General features: G+C 42.9%; 1 protein-coding gene across 1 annotated transcript in view; it reads right to left on the reverse strand.

The window, feature by feature from the left end:
* LOC110511176 (zinc finger protein ZFPM2-like) overlaps positions 1-21,547 on the reverse strand; it is a 216,857-nt gene that overhangs the window by 142,069 nt on the left and 53,241 nt on the right. The gene's annotated exons all lie outside the window — the stretch shown is intronic.

The raw sequence follows: 21,547 nt of genomic DNA on the forward strand, positions 1-21,547 counted from the left end.
GGAGAGAGACAGAGACAGAAATACACAGAGGGAGAAACAGAGACAGATATACATAGAGGGAGAGAGACAGATAAACATAGAGGGAGAGAGACAGATAAACATAGAGGGAGAGAGACAGAGACAGATATACATAGAGGGAGAGAGACAGATAAACATAGAGGGAGAGAGACAGATAAACATAGAGGGAGAGACAGAGACAGATATACTTAGAGGGAGAGAGACAGAGACAGATATACATAGAGGGAGAGAGACAGAGACAGATATACTTAGAGGGAGAGAGACAGAGACAGATATACATAGAGGGAGAGACACAGATAAACATAGAGGGAGAGAGACAGATAAACATAGAGGGAGAGAGACAGAGACAGATATACATAGAGGGAGAGAGACAGATAAACATAGAGGGAGAGAGACAGATAAACATAGAGGGAGAGAGACAGATAAACATAGAGGGAGAGACAGAGACGGATATACTTAGAGGGAGAGAGACAGAGACAGATATACATAGAGGGAGAGAGACAGAGACAGATATACTTAGAGGGAGAGAGACAGAGACAGATATACATAGAGGGAGAGAGACAGAGACAGACATACTTAGAGGGAGAGAGACAGAGACAGATATACATAGAGGGAGAGAGACAGAGATACATAGAGGGAGAGAGACAGAGACAGATATACTTAGAGGGAGAGAGACAGAGACAGATATACATAGAGGGAGAGAGACAGATATACATAGAGGGAGAGAGACAGAGACAGATATACTTAGAGGGAGAGAGACAGAGACAGATATACATAGAGGGAGAGAGACAGAGACAGATATACTTAGAGGGAGAGAGACAGAGACAGATATACATAGAGGGAGAGAGACAGAGACAGATATACTTAGAGGGAGAGAGACAGAGACAGATATACATAGAGGGAGAGAGACAGAGACATATATACATAGAGGGAGAGAGACAGATAAACATAGAGGGAGAGAGACAGAGACAGATATACATAGAGGGAGAGAGACAGAGACAGATATACTTAGAGGGAGAGAGACAGAGACAGATATACATAGAGGGAGAGAGACAGAGACAGATATACATAGAGAGAGAAAGACAGAGACAGATATACATAGAGGGAGAAAGACAGAGACAGATATACATAGAGGGAGAGACAGAGACAGAGACAGATATACATAGAGAGAGAAAGACAGAGACAGATATACATAGAGGGAGAGGGACAGAGACAGATATACATAGAGGGAGAGAGACAGAGACAGATATACATAGAGGGAGAAAGACAGAGACAGATATACATAGAGGGAGAGACAGAGACAGATATACATAGAGGGAGAGAGACAGAGACAGAAATACACAGAGGGAGAAACAGAGACAGATATACATAGAGGGAGAGAGACAGATAAACATAGAGGGAGAGAGACCGATAAACATAGAGGGAGAGAGACAGAGACAGATATACATAGAGGGAGAGAGACAGATAAACATAGAGGGAGAGAGACAGATAAACATAGAGGGAGAGACAGAGACAGATATACTTAGAGGGAGAGAGACAGAGACAGATATACATAGAGGGAGAGAGACAGAGACAGATATACTTAGAGGGAGAGAGACAGAGACAGATATACATAGAGGGAGAGAGACAAAGATACATAGAGGGAGAGAGACAGAGACAGATATACTTAGAGGGAGAGAGACAGAGACAGATATACATAGAGGGAGAGAGACAGATATACATAGAGGGAGAGAGACAGAGACAGATATACTTAGAGGGAGAGAGACAGAGACAGATATACATAGAGGGAGAGAGACAGAGACAGATATACATAGAGGGAGAGAGACAGAGACAGATATACTTAGAGGGAGAGAGACAGAGACAGATATACATAGAGGGAGAGAGACAGAGACAGATATACTTAGAGGGAGAGAGACAGAGACAGATATACATAGAGGGAGAGAGACAGATATACATAGAGGGAGAGAGACAGACAGATATACTTAGAGGGAGAGAGACAGAGACAGATATACATAGAGGGAGAGAGACAGAGACAGATATACTTAGAGGGAGAGAGACAGAGACAGATATACATAGAGGGAGAGAGACAGAGACAGATATACTTAGAGGGAGAGAGACAGAGACAGATATACATAGAGGGAGAGAGACAGAGACATATATACATAGAGGGAGAGAGACAGATAAACATAGAGGGAGAGAGACAGAGACAGATATACATAGAGGGAGAGAGACAGAGAGAGATATACTTAGAGGGAGAGAGACAGAGACAGATATACATAGAGGGAGAGAGACAGAGACAGATATACATAGAGAGAGAAAGACAGAGACAGATATACATAGATGGAGAGACAGAGACAAAGACAGATATACATAGAGAGAGAAAGACAGAGACAGATATACATAGAGGGAGAGGGACAGAGACAGATATACATAGAGGGAGAGAGACAGAGACAGATATACATAGAGGGAGAAAGACAAAGATACATAGAGGGAGAGAGACAGAGACAGATATACTTAGAGGGAGAGAGACAGAGACAGATATACATAGAGGGAGAGAGACAGATATACATAGAGGGAGAGAGACAGAGACAGATATACTTAGAGGGAGAGAGACAGAGACAGATATACATAGAGGGAGAGAGACAGAGACAGATATACATAGAGGGAGAGAGACAGAGACAGATATACTTAGAGGGAGAGAGACAGAGACAGATATACATAGAGGGAGAGAGACAGAGACAGATATACTTAGAGGGAGAGAGACAGAGACAGATATACATAGAGGGAGAGAGACAGAGACAGATATACTTAGAGGGAGAGAGACAGAGACAGATATACATAGAGGGAGAGAGACAGATATACATAGAGGGAGAGAGACAGACAGATATACTTAGAGGGAGAGAGACAGAGACAGATATACATAGAGGGAGAGAGACAGAGACAGATATACTTAGAGGGAGAGAGACAGAGACAGATATACATAGAGGGAGAGAGACAGAGACAGATATACTTAGAGGGAGAGAGACAGAGACAGATATACATAGAGGGAGAGAGACAGAGACATATATACATAGAGGGAGAGAGACAGATAAACATAGAGGGAGAGAGACAGAGACAGATATACATAGAGGGAGAGAGACAGAGAGAGATATACTTAGAGGGAGAGAGACAGAGACAGATATACATAGAGGGAGAGAGACAGAGACAGATATACATAGAGAGAGAAAGACAGAGACAGATATACATAGATGGAGAGACAGAGACAAAGACAGATATACATAGAGAGAGAAAGACAGAGACAGATATACATAGAGGGAGAGGGACAGAGACAGATATACATAGAGGGAGAGAGACAGAGACAGATATACATAGAGGGAGAAAGACAAAGACAGATATACATAGAGGGAGAAAGACAGAGACAGATATACATAGATGGAGAGACAGAGACAGAGACAGATATACATAGAGAGAGAAAGACAGAGACAGATATACATAGAGGGAGAGAGACAGAGACAGATATACTTAGAGGGAGAGAGACAGAGACAGATATACATAGAGGGAGAGAGACAGAGACAGATATACTTAGAGGGAGAGAGACAGAGACAGATATACATAGAGGGAGAGAGACAGAGACAGATATACTTAGAGGGAGAGAGACAGAGACAGATATACATAGAGGGAGAGAGACAGATATACATAGAGGGAGAGAGACAGAGACAGATATACTTAGAGGGAGAGAGACAGAGACAGATATACATAGAGGGAGAGAGACAGAGACAGATATACTTAGAGGGAGAGAGACAGAGACAGATATACATAGAGGGAGAGAGACAGAGACAGATATACTTAGAGGGAGAAAGACAGAGACAGATATACATAGAGGGAGAGACAGAGACAGAGACAGATATACATAGAGAGAGAAAGACAGAGACAGATATACATAGAGGGAGAGGGACAGAGACAGATATACATAGAGGGAGAGAGACAGAGACAGATATACATAGAGGGAGAAAGACAGAGACAGATATACATAGAGGGAGAGACAGAGACAGATATACATAGAGGGAGAGAGACAGAGACAGAAATACACAGAGGGAGAAACAGAGACAGATATACATAGAGGGAGAGAGACAGATAAACATAGAGGGAGAGAGACCGATAAACATAGAGGGAGAGAGACAGAGACAGATATACATAGAGGGAGAGAGACAGATAAACATAGAGGGAGAGAGACAGATAAACATAGAGGGAGAGACAGAGACAGATATACTTAGAGGGAGAGAGACAGAGACAGATATACATAGAGGGAGAGAGACAGAGACAGATATACTTAGAGGGAGAGAGACAGAGACAGATATACATAGAGGGAGAGAGACAGAGATACATAGAGGGAGAGAGACAGAGACAGATATACTTAGAGGGAGAGAGACAGAGACAGATATACATAGAGGGAGAGAGACAGATATACATAGAGGGAGAGAGACAGAGACAGATATACTTAGAGGGAGAGAGACAGAGACAGATATACATAGAGGGAGAGAGACAGAGACAGATATACATAGAGGGAGAGAGACAGAGACAGATATACTTAGAGGGAGAGAGACAGAGACAGATATACATAGAGGGAGAGAGACAGAGACAGATATACTTAGAGGGAGAGAGACAGAGACAGATATACATAGAGGGAGAGAGACAGATATACATAGAGGGAGAGAGACAGACAGATATACTTAGAGGGAGAGAGACAGAGACAGATATACATAGAGGGAGAGAGACAGAGACAGATATACTTAGAGGGAGAGAGACAGAGACAGATATACATAGAGGGAGAGAGACAGAGACAGATATACTTAGAGGGAGAGAGACAGAGACAGATATACATAGAGGGAGAGAGACAGAGACATATATACATAGAGGGAGAGAGACAGATAAACATAGAGGGAGAGAGACAGAGACAGATATACATAGAGGGAGAGAGACAGAGAGAGATATACTTAGAGGGAGAGAGACAGAGACAGATATACATAGAGGGAGAGAGACAGAGACAGATATACATAGAGAGAGAAAGACAGAGACAGATATACATAGATGGAGAGACAGAGACAAAGACAGATATACATAGAGAGAGAAAGACAGAGACAGATATACATAGAGGGAGAGGGACAGAGACAGATATACATAGAGGGAGAGAGACAGAGACAGATATACATAGAGGGAGAAAGACAAAGATACATAGAGGGAGAGAGACAGAGACAGATATACTTAGAGGGAGAGAGACAGAGACAGATATACATAGAGGGAGAGAGACAGATATACATAGAGGGAGAGAGACAGAGACAGATATACTTAGAGGGAGAGAGACAGAGACAGATATACATAGAGGGAGAGAGACAGAGACAGATATACATAGAGGGAGAGAGACAGAGACAGATATACTTAGAGGGAGAGAGACAGAGACAGATATACATAGAGGGAGAGAGACAGAGACAGATATACTTAGAGGGAGAGAGACAGAGACAGATATACATAGAGGGAGAGAGACAGAGACAGATATACTTAGAGGGAGAGAGACAGAGACAGATATACATAGAGGGAGAGAGACAGATATACATAGAGGGAGAGAGACAGACAGATATACTTAGAGGGAGAGAGACAGAGACAGATATACATAGAGGGAGAGAGACAGAGACAGATATACTTAGAGGGAGAGAGACAGAGACAGATATACATAGAGGGAGAGAGACAGAGACAGATATACTTAGAGGGAGAGAGACAGAGACAGATATACATAGAGGGAGAGAGACAGAGACATATATACATAGAGGGAGAGAGACAGATAAACATAGAGGGAGAGAGACAGAGACAGATATACATAGAGGGAGAGAGACAGAGAGAGATATACTTAGAGGGAGAGAGACAGAGACAGATATACATAGAGGGAGAGAGACAGAGACAGATATACATAGAGAGAGAAAGACAGAGACAGATATACATAGATGGAGAGACAGAGACAAAGACAGATATACATAGAGAGAGAAAGACAGAGACAGATATACATAGAGGGAGAGGGACAGAGACAGATATACATAGAGGGAGAGAGACAGAGACAGATATACATAGAGGGAGAAAGACAAAGACAGATATACATAGAGGGAGAAAGACAGAGACAGATATACATAGATGGAGAGACAGAGACAGAGACAGATATACATAGAGAGAGAAAGACAGAGACAGATATACATAGAGGGAGAGAGACAGAGACAGATATACTTAGAGGGAGAGAGACAGAGACAGATATACATAGAGGGAGAGAGACAGAGACAGATATACTTAGAGGGAGAGAGACAGAGACAGATATACATAGAGGGAGAGAGACAGAGACAGATATACTTAGAGGGAGAGAGACAGAGACAGATATACATAGAGGGAGAGAGACAGATATACATAGAGGGAGAGAGACAGAGACAGATATACTTAGAGGGAGAGAGACAGAGACAGATATACATAGAGGGAGAGAGACAGAGACAGATATACTTAGAGGGAGAGAGACAGAGACAGATATACATAGAGGGAGAGAGACAGAGACAGATATACTTAGAGGGAGAGAGACAGAGACAGATATACATAGAGGGAGAGAGACAGAGACATATATACATAGAGGGAGAGAGACAGATAAACATAGAGGGAGAGAGACAGAGACAGATATACATAGAGGGAGAGAGACAGAGAGAGATATACTTAGAGGGAGAGAGACAGAGACAGATATACATAGAGGGAGAGAGACAGAGACAGATATACATAGATGGAGAGACAGAGACAGAGACAGATATACATAGAGAGAGAAAGACAGAGACAGATATACATAGAGGGAGAAAGACAGAGACAGATATACATAGAGGGAGAAAGACAGAGACAGATATACATAGAGGGAGAGAGACAGAGACAGATATACATAGAGGGAGAAAGACAGAGACAGATATACATAGAGGGAGAGACAGAGACATATATACATAGAGGGAGAGAGACAGAGACAGAAATACACAGAGGGAGAAACAGAGACAGATATACATAGAGGGAGAGAGACAGATAAACATAGAGGGAGAGAGACCGATAAACATAGAGGGAGAGAGACAGAGACAGATATACATAGAGGGAGAGAGACAGATAAACATAGAGGGAGAGAGACAGATAAACATAGAGGGAGAGACAGAGACAGATATACTTAGAGGGAGAGAGACAGAGACAGATATACATAGAGGGAGAGAGACAGAGACAGATATACTTAGAGGGAGAGAGACAGAGACAGATATACATAGAGGGAGAGAGACAGAGACAGATATACATAGAGGGAGAAAGACAGAGACAGATATACATAGAGGGAGAGACAGAGACAGATATACATAGAGGGAGAGACAGAGACAGATATACATAGAGGGAGAGAGACAGAGACAGAAATACACAGAGGGAGAAACAGAGACAGATATACATAGAGGGAGAGAGACAGATAAACATAGAGGGAGAGAGACCGATAAACATAGAGGGAGAGAGACAGAGAGAGATATACATAGAGGGAGAGAGACAGATAAACATAGAGGGAGAGAGACAGATAAACATAGAGGGAGAGACAGAGACAGATATACTTAGAGGGAGAGAGACAGAGAAAGATATACATAGAGGGAGAGAGACAGAGACAGATATACTTAGAGGGAGAGAGACAGAGACAGATATACATAGAGGGAGAGAGACAGAGACAGATATACTTAGAGGGAGAGAGACAGATACAGAGGAAGAGAGGGAGAGAGACTGAGACAGATATACATAGAAGGAGAGAGACAGAGACAGAGATACATAGAGGGAGAGCGACAGATATACATAGAAGGAGAGAGACAAATATACATAGAGGGAGAGAGACAGAGACAGAGGAAGAGAGGGAGAGAGACTGAGACAGATATACATAGAGGGAGAGAGACAGAGACAGAGGAAGAGAGGGAGAGAGACTGAGACAGATATACATAGAAGGAGAGAGACAGAGACAGAGATAAATAGAGTGAGAAAGACAGAGACAGATATACATAGAGGGAGAAAGACAGAGACAGATATACATAGAGGGAGAAAGACAGAGACAGATATACATAGAGGGAGAGACAGAGACAGATATACATAGAGGGAGAGAGACAGAGACAGATATACATAGAGGGAGAGACAGAGACAGATATACATAGAGGGAGAGACAGAGACAGAGATACAAAGAAGGAGAGAGACAGAGACAGAGACAGATATACATAGAGGGAGAAAGACAGAGACAGAAATACATAGAGGGAGAGACAGAGACAGATATACATAGAGGGAGAGAGACAGATAAACATAGAGGGAGAGAGACAGATATACATAGAGGGAGAGAGACAGAGACAGATATACTTAGAGGGAGAGAGACAGAGACAGATATACATAGAGGGAGAGAGACAGAGACAGATATACTTAGAGGGAGAGAGACAGAGACAGATATACATAGAGGGAGAGAGACAGAGACATATATACATAGAGGGAGAGAGACAGATAAACGTAGAGGGAGAGAGACAGAGACAGATATACATAGAGGGAGAGAGACAGAGACAGATATACTTAGAGGGAAAGAGACAGAGACAGATATACATAGAGGGAGAGAGACAGAGACAGATATACATAGAGAGAGAAAGACAGAGACAGATATACATAGAGGGAGAAAGACAGAGACAGATATACATAGAGGGAGAGACAGAGACAGAGACAGATATACATAGAGGGAAAGAGACAGAGACAGATATACATAGAGGGAGAAAGACAGAGACAGATATACATAGAGAGAGAAAGCCAGAGACAGATATACATAGAGGGAGAGGGACAGAGACAGATATACATAGAGGGAGAGAGACAGAGACAGATATACATAGAGGGAGAAAGACAGAGACAGATATACTTAGAGGGAAAGAGACAGAGACAGATATACATAGAGGGAGAAAGACAGAGACAGATATACATAGAGAGAGAAAGCCAGAGACAGATATACATAGAGGGAGAGGGACAGAGACAGATATACATAGAGGGAGAGAGACAGAGACAGATATACATAGAGGGAGAAAGACAGAGACAGATATACATAGTGGGAGAGACAGAGACAGATATACATAGAGGGAGAGAGGGAGAGACAGAAATACACAGAGGGAGAAACAGAGACAGATATACATAGAGGGAGAGAGACAGATAAACATAGAGGGAGAGAGACCGATAAACATAGAGGGAGAGAGACAGAGACAGATATACATAGAGGGAGAGAGACAGATAAACATAGAGGGAGAGACAGATAAACATAGAGGGAGAGACAGAGACAGATATACTTAGAGGGAGAGAGACAGAGACAGATATACATAGAGGGAGAGAGACAGAGACAGATATACTTAGAGGGAGAGAGACAGAGACAGATATACATAGAGGGAGAGAGACAGAGACAGATATACATAGAGGGAGAAAGACAGAGACAGATATACATAGAGGGAGAGACAGAGACAGATATACATAGAGGGAGAGACAGAGACAGATATACATAGAGGGAGAGAGACAGAGACAGAAATACACAGAGGGAGAAACAGAGACAGATATACATAGAGGGAGAGAGACAGATAAACATAGAGGGAGAGAGACCGATAAACATAGAGGGAGAGAGACAGAGACAGATATACATAGAGGGAGAGAGACAGATAAACATAGAGGGAGAGAGACAGATAAACATAGAGGGAGAGACAGAGACAGATATACTTAGAGGGAGAGAGACAGAGACAGATATACATAGAGGGAGAGAGACAGAGACAGATATACTTAGAGGGAGAGAGACAGAGACAGATATACATAGAGGGAGAGAGACAGAGACAGATATACTTAGAGGGAGAGAGACAGATACAGAGGAAGAGAATAAAAAATCCAACATCCAATAAATGTCGTTCCACTTCATGATTGTGTCCCACTTGTTGTTGATTCTTCACAAAAAAATACAGTTTTATATCTTTATGTTTGAAGCCTGAAATGTGGCAAAAGGTCGCAAAGTTCAAGGGGGCCGAATACATTCGCAAGGCACTGTATACATAGAGGGAGAGAGACAGAGACAGATATACATAGAGGGAGAGAGACAGAGACAAATATACATAGAGGGAGAGACAAAGACAGATATACATAGAGGGAGAGACTGACAGATATACATAGAGGGAGAGAGACAGAGACAGATATACATAGAGGGAGAGAGACAGAGACAGATATACAGAGGGAGAGACACAGACAGAGATACATAGAGTGAGAGAGACAGAGACAGAAATACATAGAGGGAGAGAGACAGAGACAGATATACATAGAGGGAGAGAGACAGAGACAGATATACATAGAGGGAGAGACAGGGACAGATATACATAGAGGGAGAGAGACAGAGACAGATATACATAGAGGGAGAGAGACAGAGACAGATATACATAGAGGGAGAGAGACAGAGACATATATACATAGAGGGAGAGACAGGGACAGATATACATAGAGGGAGAGACTAGGACAGATATACATAGAGGGAGAGAGACAGAGACAGATATACATAGAGATACAGATAAGCATAGAGGGACAGATATACATAGTGGGAGAGACAGAGACAGATATACATAGAGAGACAGATAAGCATAGAGGGAGAGAGACAGAGACAGAGATACATAGAGGGACAGGGACAGAGACAGATATACATAGAGGGACAGGGACAGAGACAGAGACAGAGATACATAGAGGGACAGAGACAGAGACAGAGATCCATAGAGGGAGAGAGACAGAGACATATATACATAGAGGGAGAGAGACAGAGACAGATATACATAGAGGGAGAGACAGGGACAGATATATATAGAGGGAGAGATACAGAGACAGATATACATAGAGGGAGAGACAGAGACAGACATACATAGAGGGAGAGAGACAGAGACAGAGACAGAGATACATAGAGGGACAGAGACAGAGACATATATACATAGAGGGAGAGACACAGAGACAGATATACATAGAGGGAGAGACAGAGACACATAGAGGGAGAGACAGAGACAGAGATACATAGAGTGAGAGAGACAGAGACAGAAATAAATAGAGGGAGAAAGACAGAGACAGAGACAGAGATACATAGAGGGAGAGACAGGGACAGATATATATAGAGGGAGAGATACAGAGACAGATATACAGAGGGAGAGACACAGACAGAGATACATAGAGGGAGAGAGACAGAGACAGATAAACATAGAGGGAGAGAGACAGAGACAGAGACAGATATACATAGAGGGAAAGACAGAGACAGATATACATAGAGGGATAGAGACAGAGACAGATATACATAGAGGGATAGAGACAGAGACAGATATACATAGAGGGATAGAGACAGAGACAGATATACATAGAGGGATAGAGACAGAGACAGATATACATAGAGGGAGAGACAGAGAGAGACAGAGACAGATATACATAGAGGGATAGAGACAGAGACAGATATACATAGAGGGAGAGACAGAGACAGAGATACATAGAGGGTGAGAGACAGAGACATATATACATAGAGGGAGAGAGACAGAGACAGATATACATAGAGGGAGAGAGACAGAGACAGAGACAGATATACATAGAGGGACAGAGACAGAGACATATATACATAGAGGGAGAGACACAGAGCCAGATATACATAGAGGGAGAGACAGAGACACAGAGGGAGAGACAGAGACAGAGATACATAGAGTGAGAGAGACAGAGACAGATATACATAGAGGGAGAGAGACAGAGACATATATACATAGAGGGAGAGACAGGGACAGATATACATAGAGGGAGAGAGACAGAGACAGATATACATAGAGATACAGATAAGCATAGAGGGACAGATATACATAGTGGGAGAGACAGAGACAGATATACATAGAGAGACAGATAAGCATAGAGGGAGAGAGACAGAGACAGAGATACATAGAGGGACAGGGACAGAGACAGATATACATAGAGGGACAGGGACAGAGACAGAGACAGAGATACATAGAGGGACAGAGACAGAGATCCATAGAGGGAGAGAGACAGAGACATATATACATAGAGGGAGAGAGACAGAGACAGATATACATAGAGGGAGAGACAGGGACAGATATATATAGAGGGAGAGATACAGAGACAGATATACATAGAGGGAGAGACAGAGACAGATATACATAGAGGGAGAGAGACAGAGACAGAGACAGAGATACATAGAGGGACAGAGACAGAGACATATATACATAGAGGGAGAGACACAGAGACAGATATACATAGAGGGAGAGACAGAGACACATAGAGGGAGAGACAGAGACAGAGATACATAGAGTGAGAGAGACAGAGACAGAAATAAATAGAGGGAGAAAGACAGAGACAGAGACAGAGATACATAGAGGGAGAGACAGGGACAGATATATATAGAGGGAGAGATACAGAGACAGATATACAGAGGGAGAGACACAGACAGAGATACATAGAGGGAGAGAGACAGAGACAGATAAACATAGAGGGAGAGAGACAGAGACAGAGACAGATATACATAGAGGGAAAGACAGAGACAGATATACATAGAGGGATAGAGACAGAGACAGATATACATAGAGGGATAGAGACAGAGACAGATATACATAGAGGGATAGAGACAGAGACAGATATACATAGAGGGATAGAGACAGAGACAGATATACATAGAGGGAGAGACAGAGAGAGACAGAGACAGATATACATAGAGGGAGAGAGACAGAGACAGATATACATAGAGGGATAGAGACAGAGACAGATATACATAGAGGGAGAGACAGAGACAGAGATACATAGAGGGTGAGAGACAGAGACAGATATACATAGAGGGAGAGAGACAGAGACAGATATACATAGAGGGAGAGAGACAGAGACAGAGACAGATATACATAGAGGGAGAGAGACAGAGACAGATATACATAGAGGGAGAGAGACAGAGACAGATATACAGTGCCTTGGGAAAGTATTCGGCCCCCTTGAACTTTGCGACCTTTTGCCACATTTCAGGCTTCAAACATAAAGATATGAAACTGTATTTTTTTGCGAAGAATCAACAACAAGTGGGACACAATCATGAAGTGGAACGACATTTATTGGATATTTTAAACTTTTTTAACAAATCAAAAACTGAAAAATTGGGCGTGCAAAATTATTCAGCCCCTTTACTTTCAGTGCAGCAAACTCTCTCCAGAAGTTCAGTGAGGATCTCTGAATGATCCAATGTTGACCTAAATGACTAATGATGATAAATACAATCCACCTGTGTGTAATCAAGTCTCCGTATAAATGCACCTGCACTGTGATAGTCTCAGAGGTCCGTTAAAAGCGCAGAGAGCATCATGAAGAACAAGGAACACACCAGGCAGGTCCGAGATACTGTTGTGAACAAGTTTAAAGCCGGATTTGGATATAAAAAGATTTCCCAAGCTTTAAACATCCCAAGGAGCACTGTGCAAGCGATAATATTGAAATGGAAGGAGTATCAGACCACTGCAAATCTACCAAGACCTGGCCGTCCCTCTAAACTTTCAGCTCATACAAGGAGAAGACTGATCAGAGATGCAGCCAAGAGGCCCATGATCACTCTGGATGAACTGCAGAGATCTACAGCTGAGGTGGGAGACTCTGTCCATAGGACAACAATCAGTCATATATTGCACAAATCTGGCCTTTATGGAAGAGTGGCAAGAAGAAAACCATTTCTTAAAGATATCCATAAAAAGTGTTGTTTAAAGTTTGCAACAAGCCACCTGGGAGACACACCAAACATGTGGAAGAAGGTGCTCTGGTCAGATGAAACCAAAATTGAACTTTTTGGCAACAATGCAAAACGTTATGTTTGGCGTAAAAGCAACACAGCTCATCACCCTGAACACACCATCCCCACTGTCAAACATGGTGGTGGCAGCATCATGGTTTGGGCCTGCTTTTCTTCAGCAGGGACAGGGAAGATGGTTAAAATTGATGGGAAGATGGATGGAGCCAAATACAGGACCATTCAGGAAGAAAACCTGATGGAGTCTGCAAAAGACCTGAGACTGGGACGGAGATTTGTCTTCCAACAAGACAATGATCCAAAACATAAAGCAATATCTACAATGGAATGGTTCAAAAATAAACATATCCAGGTGTTAGAATGGCCAAGTCAAAGTCCAGACCTGAATCCAATCGAGAATCTGTGGAAAGAACTGAAAACTGCTGTTCACAAATGCTCTCCATCCAACCTCACTGAGCTCGAGCTGTTTTGCAAGGAGGAAAGGGAAAAAAATTCAGTCTCTCGATGTGCAAAACTGATAGAGACATACCCCAAGCGACTTACAGCTGTAATCGCAGCAAAAGGTGGCGCTACAAAGTATTAACTTAAGGGGGCTGAATAATTTTGCACGCCCAATTTTTCAGTTTTTGATTTGTTAAAAAAGTTTGAAACATCCAATAAATGTCGTTCCACTTCATGATTGTGTCCCACTTGTTGTTGATTCTTCACAAAAAAATACAGTTTTATATCTTTATGTTTGAAGCCTGAAATGTGGCAAAAGGTCGCAAAGTTCAAGGGGGCCGAATACTTTCGCAAGGCACTGTACATAGAGGGAGAGACAGAGACACATAGAGGGAGAGACAGAGACAGAGATACATAGAGTGAGAGAGACAGAGACAGAAATACATAGAGGGTGAGAGACAGAGACAGATATACATAGAGGGAGAGAGACAGAGACAGATATACATAGAGGGAGAGACAGGGACATATATATATAGAGGGAGAGATACATAGACAGATATACATAGAGGGAGAGACAGAGACAGATATACATAGAGGGAGAGAGACAGAGACAGAGACAGAGATACATAGAGGGACAGAGACAGAGACAGAGATCCATAGAGGGAGAGAGACAGAGACATATATAAATAGAGGGAGAGAGACAGAGACAGATATACATAGAGGGAGAGAGACAGAGACATATATACATAGAGGGAGAGAGACAGAGACAGATATACATAGAGGGAGAGAGACAGAGACATATATACATAGAGGGAGAGACACAGAGACAGAGACAGATATACATATAGGGATAGAGACAGAGACAGATATACATAGAGGGAGAGAGACAGAGACAGAGATACATAGAGGGACAGAGGCAGAGACAGATATACATAGAGAGACATATAAGCATAGAGGGAGAGAGACAGAGATACATAGAGGGACAGGGACAGAGACAGAGACAGAGATACATAGAGGGACAGAGACAGAGACAGATATACATAGAGAGACAGATAAACATAGAGGGAGAGAGACAGAGAGAGATAAACATAGAGGGAGAGAGGGAGAGACAGATATACATAGAGCGACAGGGACAGAGACAGAGACAGAGATACATAGAGGGATAGAGACAGAGACCCATAGAGGGAGAGAGACAGAGACATATATACATAGAGGGAGAGAGACAGAGACAGATAAACATAGAGGGAGAGAGACAGAGACAGATATACATAGAGGGATAGAGACAGAGACAGATAAACAGAGGGAGAGAGACAGAGACAGAGACAGATATACATAGAGGGAAAGACAGAGACAGAGACATATATACATAGAGGGAAAGAGACAGAGACAGATATACATAGAGGGAGAGAGACAGAGACAGATAAACATAGAGGGAGAGACAGAGACAGATATACATAGAGTGAGAGAGACAGAGACAGATATACATAGAGATACAGATAAACATAGAGGGACAGACAGATATACATAGAGGGAGAGACAGATATACATAGAGAGACAGATATACATAGAGGGAGAGACAGAGACAGAGACAGAGACAGAGATACATAGAGGGAGAGAGACTGAGACAGAGACAGAGACAGAGATACATAGAGGGAGAGAGACTGAGAGAGACAGAGATACATAGAGGGAGAGAGACTGAGACAGATATACATAGAGGGAGAGAGACAGAGACATAGATACATAGAGGGAGAGACAGATATACATAGCGGGAGAGAGACTGAGACAGATATACATAGAGGCAGAGACAGAGGGAGACATACATAGAGGGAGAGAGACAGAGACAGATATACATAGAGGGAGAGAGACTGAGACAGAGACAGAGACAGAGATACATAGAGGGAGAGAGACTGAGACAGAGACAGAGACAGAGATACATAGAGGGAGAGAGACTGAGAGAGATATACATAGAGGGAGAGAGACAGAGACATAGATACATAGAGGGAGAGACAGATATACATAGAGGGAGAGACAGAGACAGATATTCATAGAGGGAGAGACAGAGACAGATATACATAGAGGGAGAGAGTGACATGGGAGAGACAGAGAGAGAGAGACATGGGAGAGAGAGACAAGGGAGAGAGAGAGACAGAGATGGGGGAGAGAGAGAAGCGAGAGAGAGAGAGACAAGGGAGAGAGAGAGAGAGAGAGAGAGAGAGAGAGAGAGACAAGGGAGAGCGAGAGAGAGACAAGGGAGAGCGAGAGAGAGATAAGGGAGAGCGAGAGAGAGAAGGGAGAGAGAGAGAGACACGGGAGAGAGAGAGAGACAAGGGAGAGAGAGAGAGACAAGAGAGAGGGAGAAGGGAGAGAGAGAGACAAGGGAGAGAGAGAGAGAAGGGAGAGAGAGACAGGGGAGAGAGAGAGACAAGGGAGAGAGAGAGACAAGGGAGAGAGAGAGAGAGAAAAGAGAGATTGAGAGAAGGGAGAGAGAGAGAGACACGGGAGAGAGAGAGAGAGAGAGACATAGATACATAGAGGGAGAGACAGATATACATAGAGGGAGAGACAGAGACAAATATTCATAGAGGGAGAGACAGAGACAGATATACATAGAGGGAGAGAGTGACATGGGAGAGACAGAGAGAAAGAGACATGGGAGAGAGAGAAGGGAGAGAGAGAAGGGAGAGAGAGAGAGACAAGGGAGAGAGAGAGACAGAGATGGGAGAGAGAGAGAAGCGAGAGAGAGAGAGACAAGGGAGAGAGAGAGAGAGAGAGAGAGAGACATATATAGAGAGATATGTCTATTGAGAGTTCCGGAGTTCCAAATTGAGCAGCTGCTGAAAAATGAGCTCCTGTATATATTGAGATTTAAATGGTTTTTTAGAGTGAAGTACATCGAAAAAATCAAAAGAAAACTGCAAGACTCAATAGAAGACAATACAAGCAACAAACCAAAAAGACAGGATTTTGAAAAAGTAACTATTTTTCATAAAATTATACAGTTATCTTAGCTAGCTGAATTGTTAGCTGAATTGTTTACATGTTGCTAAGCAGTTGCTAGGGACTCTCCTGGAAGAAGCTAGCTAGCTTACAAAGAATAACAAAAAAAATATCTAGTTAACAGAAGAAAGGAAGACAAAATAAGGACAAAATAAGGACAGAAGAAAAAGGAAAAGAAAAAAGGACAACAAAGTGAAACAGTCCTCTGAAGAAACAAGAGAGCATTATACAAGAAACAGCACTCTATTGCAACATTGTAGCCAACATCACCAGCGTTGCTATGGAAATTGTTTACCCACCAGACATCCAAACAGAGAAAGCTAAGAAAAGTTTCAAAGGTTTGTTGATGGGACAGAACCATGAATGCCTGTTTGCAGATCTTGCCAGTTACAAAACAAGAGCAAATTTAATTTTTAATACCAATCGAGGGAACATATGGAAAAAGGTTATTTGCAACCATTTCCCTTTCTCAAAAAAGAGGGGCATCAGCCAAGGATGTCAGATCAGCATTTTTGAAGAAGCTGACCAGAGCAACACATATCAAACAGTAAACTTATATAATAATGGAACTGTATTGATACAAGGCAATGATTCAAGCCTCCAGGCTTTTGAGAATAGGTTTGCTACCCTAAAAGAAGACGCTGACATCATCTCAGAAAATGAGGAAAAAGTCAAGGAGGGAGATGGAGAAAAGCAGACCCCAATGGTCTCTGTGACCCAGCAGGAAGCCCTCAACGTCCCTTTACCTACCTCACCTGCAGCAGACAGAGTCAAGGACATGACAATTTCAATAAGAACACCTGCTATGCAACGTTTCCACAACACCCTCTCTCTAGTCGAAGCAGAGGTCATAGAACTCAGAGAGAAGAAGCTTCAAGAGGAGGACACTGTCCAGAAACTCAAAGAAGAGATGAAACAGTTCAGGGAGGAGAGCAGAGCATCCATAGCTAAATTAGAAAGCAGAATGGACAAGCTGAGTCAGACAAATGATGACCTCAGAGACCATCTGAGCACAACTAGAAAGGAGCTCGAACAAAAAGAGAGGTACATTGACACCCTCAACCGGCAGAGAGTCATTGTGTCCTCTGCATCTAGAAAACATGTCCACCAGCTTGGTACAACACAAGCAGAACCTGAGACCAGCATGGCCTCCACTACACAGCCGGATGACACTGCACCAGCCTACCAGTCTGCTCCAGCCCAGGTCAACCTACCAGCCTCTCAGTCTGCTCCAGCCCAGGTCAACCTACCAGCCTCCCAGTCTGCTCCAGCCCAGGTCAGAATACCAGCCTCCCAGTCTGCTCCAGCCCAGGTTAACCTACCAGCCTCCCAGTCTGCTCCAGCCCAGGTCAACCTACCAGCCTCCCAGTCTGCTCCAGCCCAGGTCAGAATACCAGCCTCCCAGTCTGCTCCAGCCCAGGTTAACCTACCAGCCTCCCAGTCTGCTCCAGCCCAGGTCAGAATACCAGCCTCCCAGTCTGCTCCACCCAGACAATCACCCACAACTGCAATTCTAATTGATTCAAATGGGAAGTTCTTAGTCCAGGAAAGATTATTCCCTAGACACCAGGTGTATAAGTTCTGGTGTCCTACAACTGAGAGTGCAATGCAGCTACTCAGTCAGACCAGGATTGACACCCCTGACAACATCATCATCCACACTGGCACAAACGACCTTCATGCCAAAGGTGAAAATGTATCTGGGGCAGTGAGAAGAGTGGCAGAACGGGCACAGGCTATGTTCCCAACAACCAATATAGTTATGTCCACCCTCCTACCAAGAAAAGACTTCCCAGAAAAGTTGATCGACAAAATAAATCAACAGATCACTGTGGACTGTGCCTCACTGCTCAACGTCAGAACGGCTCACCACCCCACTCTGACATGTCAACACTTATATGATAATATACATCTTGATCAGGACAGTATCAGAACCTTTGCCAAGGACCTAAAAGATGCAACACTTGGCAGGGACCCACACACCCATCACCCCAGCAACAAAGGTCCCCCGCCCCACCTTCTGAAACAACAGTACCTCCACCATCCCGAGGAGAAAAGAGCCAGACATGGCTTATTACAGCACAGCTCTACTAGACCAGGCCCAACACAGCACAGCTCTACTAGACCAGGCCCAACACAGCACAGCTCTACTAGACCCGGCCCATCACAACACAGCTCTACTAGACCTGGCCCATCACAACAAAGCTCTACTAGACCTGGCCCATCACAACACAGCTCTACTAGACCTGGCCCATCACAACACAGCTCTACTAGACCTGGCCCATCACAACAAAGCTCTACTAGACCCGGCCCATCACAACACAGCTCTACTAGACCCGGCCCATCACAACACAGCTCTACTAGACCCGGCCCATCACAACGCAGCTCTACTAGACCCGGCCCATCACAACACAGCTCTACTAGACCTGTCCCATCACAACACAGCTCTACTAGACCCAGCCCATCACAACACAGCTCTGACCACTACTCCAGGGTCGGTCAGAACACTGCCCTTCAGGGAAGTAGACCACATGATGCAGTCCACACCATGTATCAATTAGATCGTCAGCCTACATATGCCGAGGTAACCTCTGGCAGAAGACCCCTAGAACAATCAGAGATAGGAGAGGTGCGCCAACTACTGCAACTAATATGCAGACTACTGAGCTAGACAGTCCCTTTAATTCACACACGGGCACGCACGCGCACACACACACACACAAACACACAGGGTTGCAGATTGCACATAACATAAGTACAATGCAATCTTATTCCATTCTTATTCATTTGTTTACAAATATTCCTAAATGTATTGACACCGGTATTATAATAATTATTATATGTAATGGTGTGTGTGTGTGTGTGTGTGTGTGTGCGCGTGTGTGTGTATGTATGTATGTATGTGTGTATATGTGTATGTGCATGTATATATATATATATATATATATATATATATATATATATATATATATGTGTATGTGTGTGTGTGTGTGTGTGTGTGTGTGTGTGTGTGTGTGTGTGTGTGTGTGTATGTGTGTATATGTATGTGTATGTATATATATATATATGTGTATGTGTATGTGTATGTGTATGTGTATGTGTATGTATATATGTATGTATATGTGTATATATGTATGTATGTATATGTATGTATATATATATATATATATATATATAGTATTTTATTTTTTTTGTTATTTTCGATGTACTTTACTCAAACCAGTGAATATCACTTATTATAAATGAGATCATTAACTATCAGCTCCTGGAATATCCAGGGCCTATACTCTTCACATTTTGGTTATAAAACAACTAATCCAGAATTGATTAAAAACATCAAGGGACAGGACATCATAATCCTACTGGAAACATGGTGTCGTGGAGACATAGATACTCAGTGTCCCTCAGGCTATAGAGAAAGTTTACTACCATCAATCAAACATAAAAATGTTAAACGGGGCCGAGACTCAGGTGGAATCATCATTTGGCATAAGCAGGACTTAGCACTGAATGAAATGAAAAAAGGTACCACTCACATTTGGCTAAAACTTAACAAAGGTACAATCTATTGTGACAATGATGTATACATATGTGCAGCTTATGCTCCTCCTTCAGATTCATCATATTATGATGATCAGTTTTTTGACAATCTCCAGACAGAAATCATTACATTTCAGGCGCAGGGTAAAGTGCTTCTTTGTGGAGATTTCAATGCAAGAACAGGTTCTGAGCCTGACTACACTGATGCGGGAGGTAACCACCACATATTTGGACACCCCTCCTTGTACAGTAGCCCTATTATAAATAATAGAAACAGTCCTGACCAAATACTGAACAAAAATGGAAAAGAGTTAGTACATCTCTGTCGAGCCTTAGGCCTGTACATGCTTAATGGTAGAATCAGAGGGGACTCTTTAGGTCAGTTTACTTACTGCTCAGCTCTTGGGACAAGTGTAGTCGATTATGCCATCACTGACATTGACCCCTCCTCCATTAGTGCATTCACTGTCAGACCACAGACACCATTGTCAGATCACAGTCAGATAAACGTGTTTCTGAAGAAATTAACCGGCAATATTCATTCAAAAAAACAGCCCAATAAACTTTACAACATAAACCAATCGTTCAGATGGGCTCCAAACAGTGCAGAGGCATTCATTGAAACATTGAACTCAAATGAAATGATGAACTCTATACAGTTTTTCAATAACTCACAGTACCAAAACAATAAAG

This window comes from Oncorhynchus mykiss, chromosome 3 (genome assembly GCF_013265735.2).
Source record: "Oncorhynchus mykiss isolate Arlee chromosome 3, USDA_OmykA_1.1, whole genome shotgun sequence".
Lineage (NCBI taxonomy): Eukaryota > Metazoa > Chordata > Actinopteri > Salmoniformes > Salmonidae > Oncorhynchus > Oncorhynchus mykiss.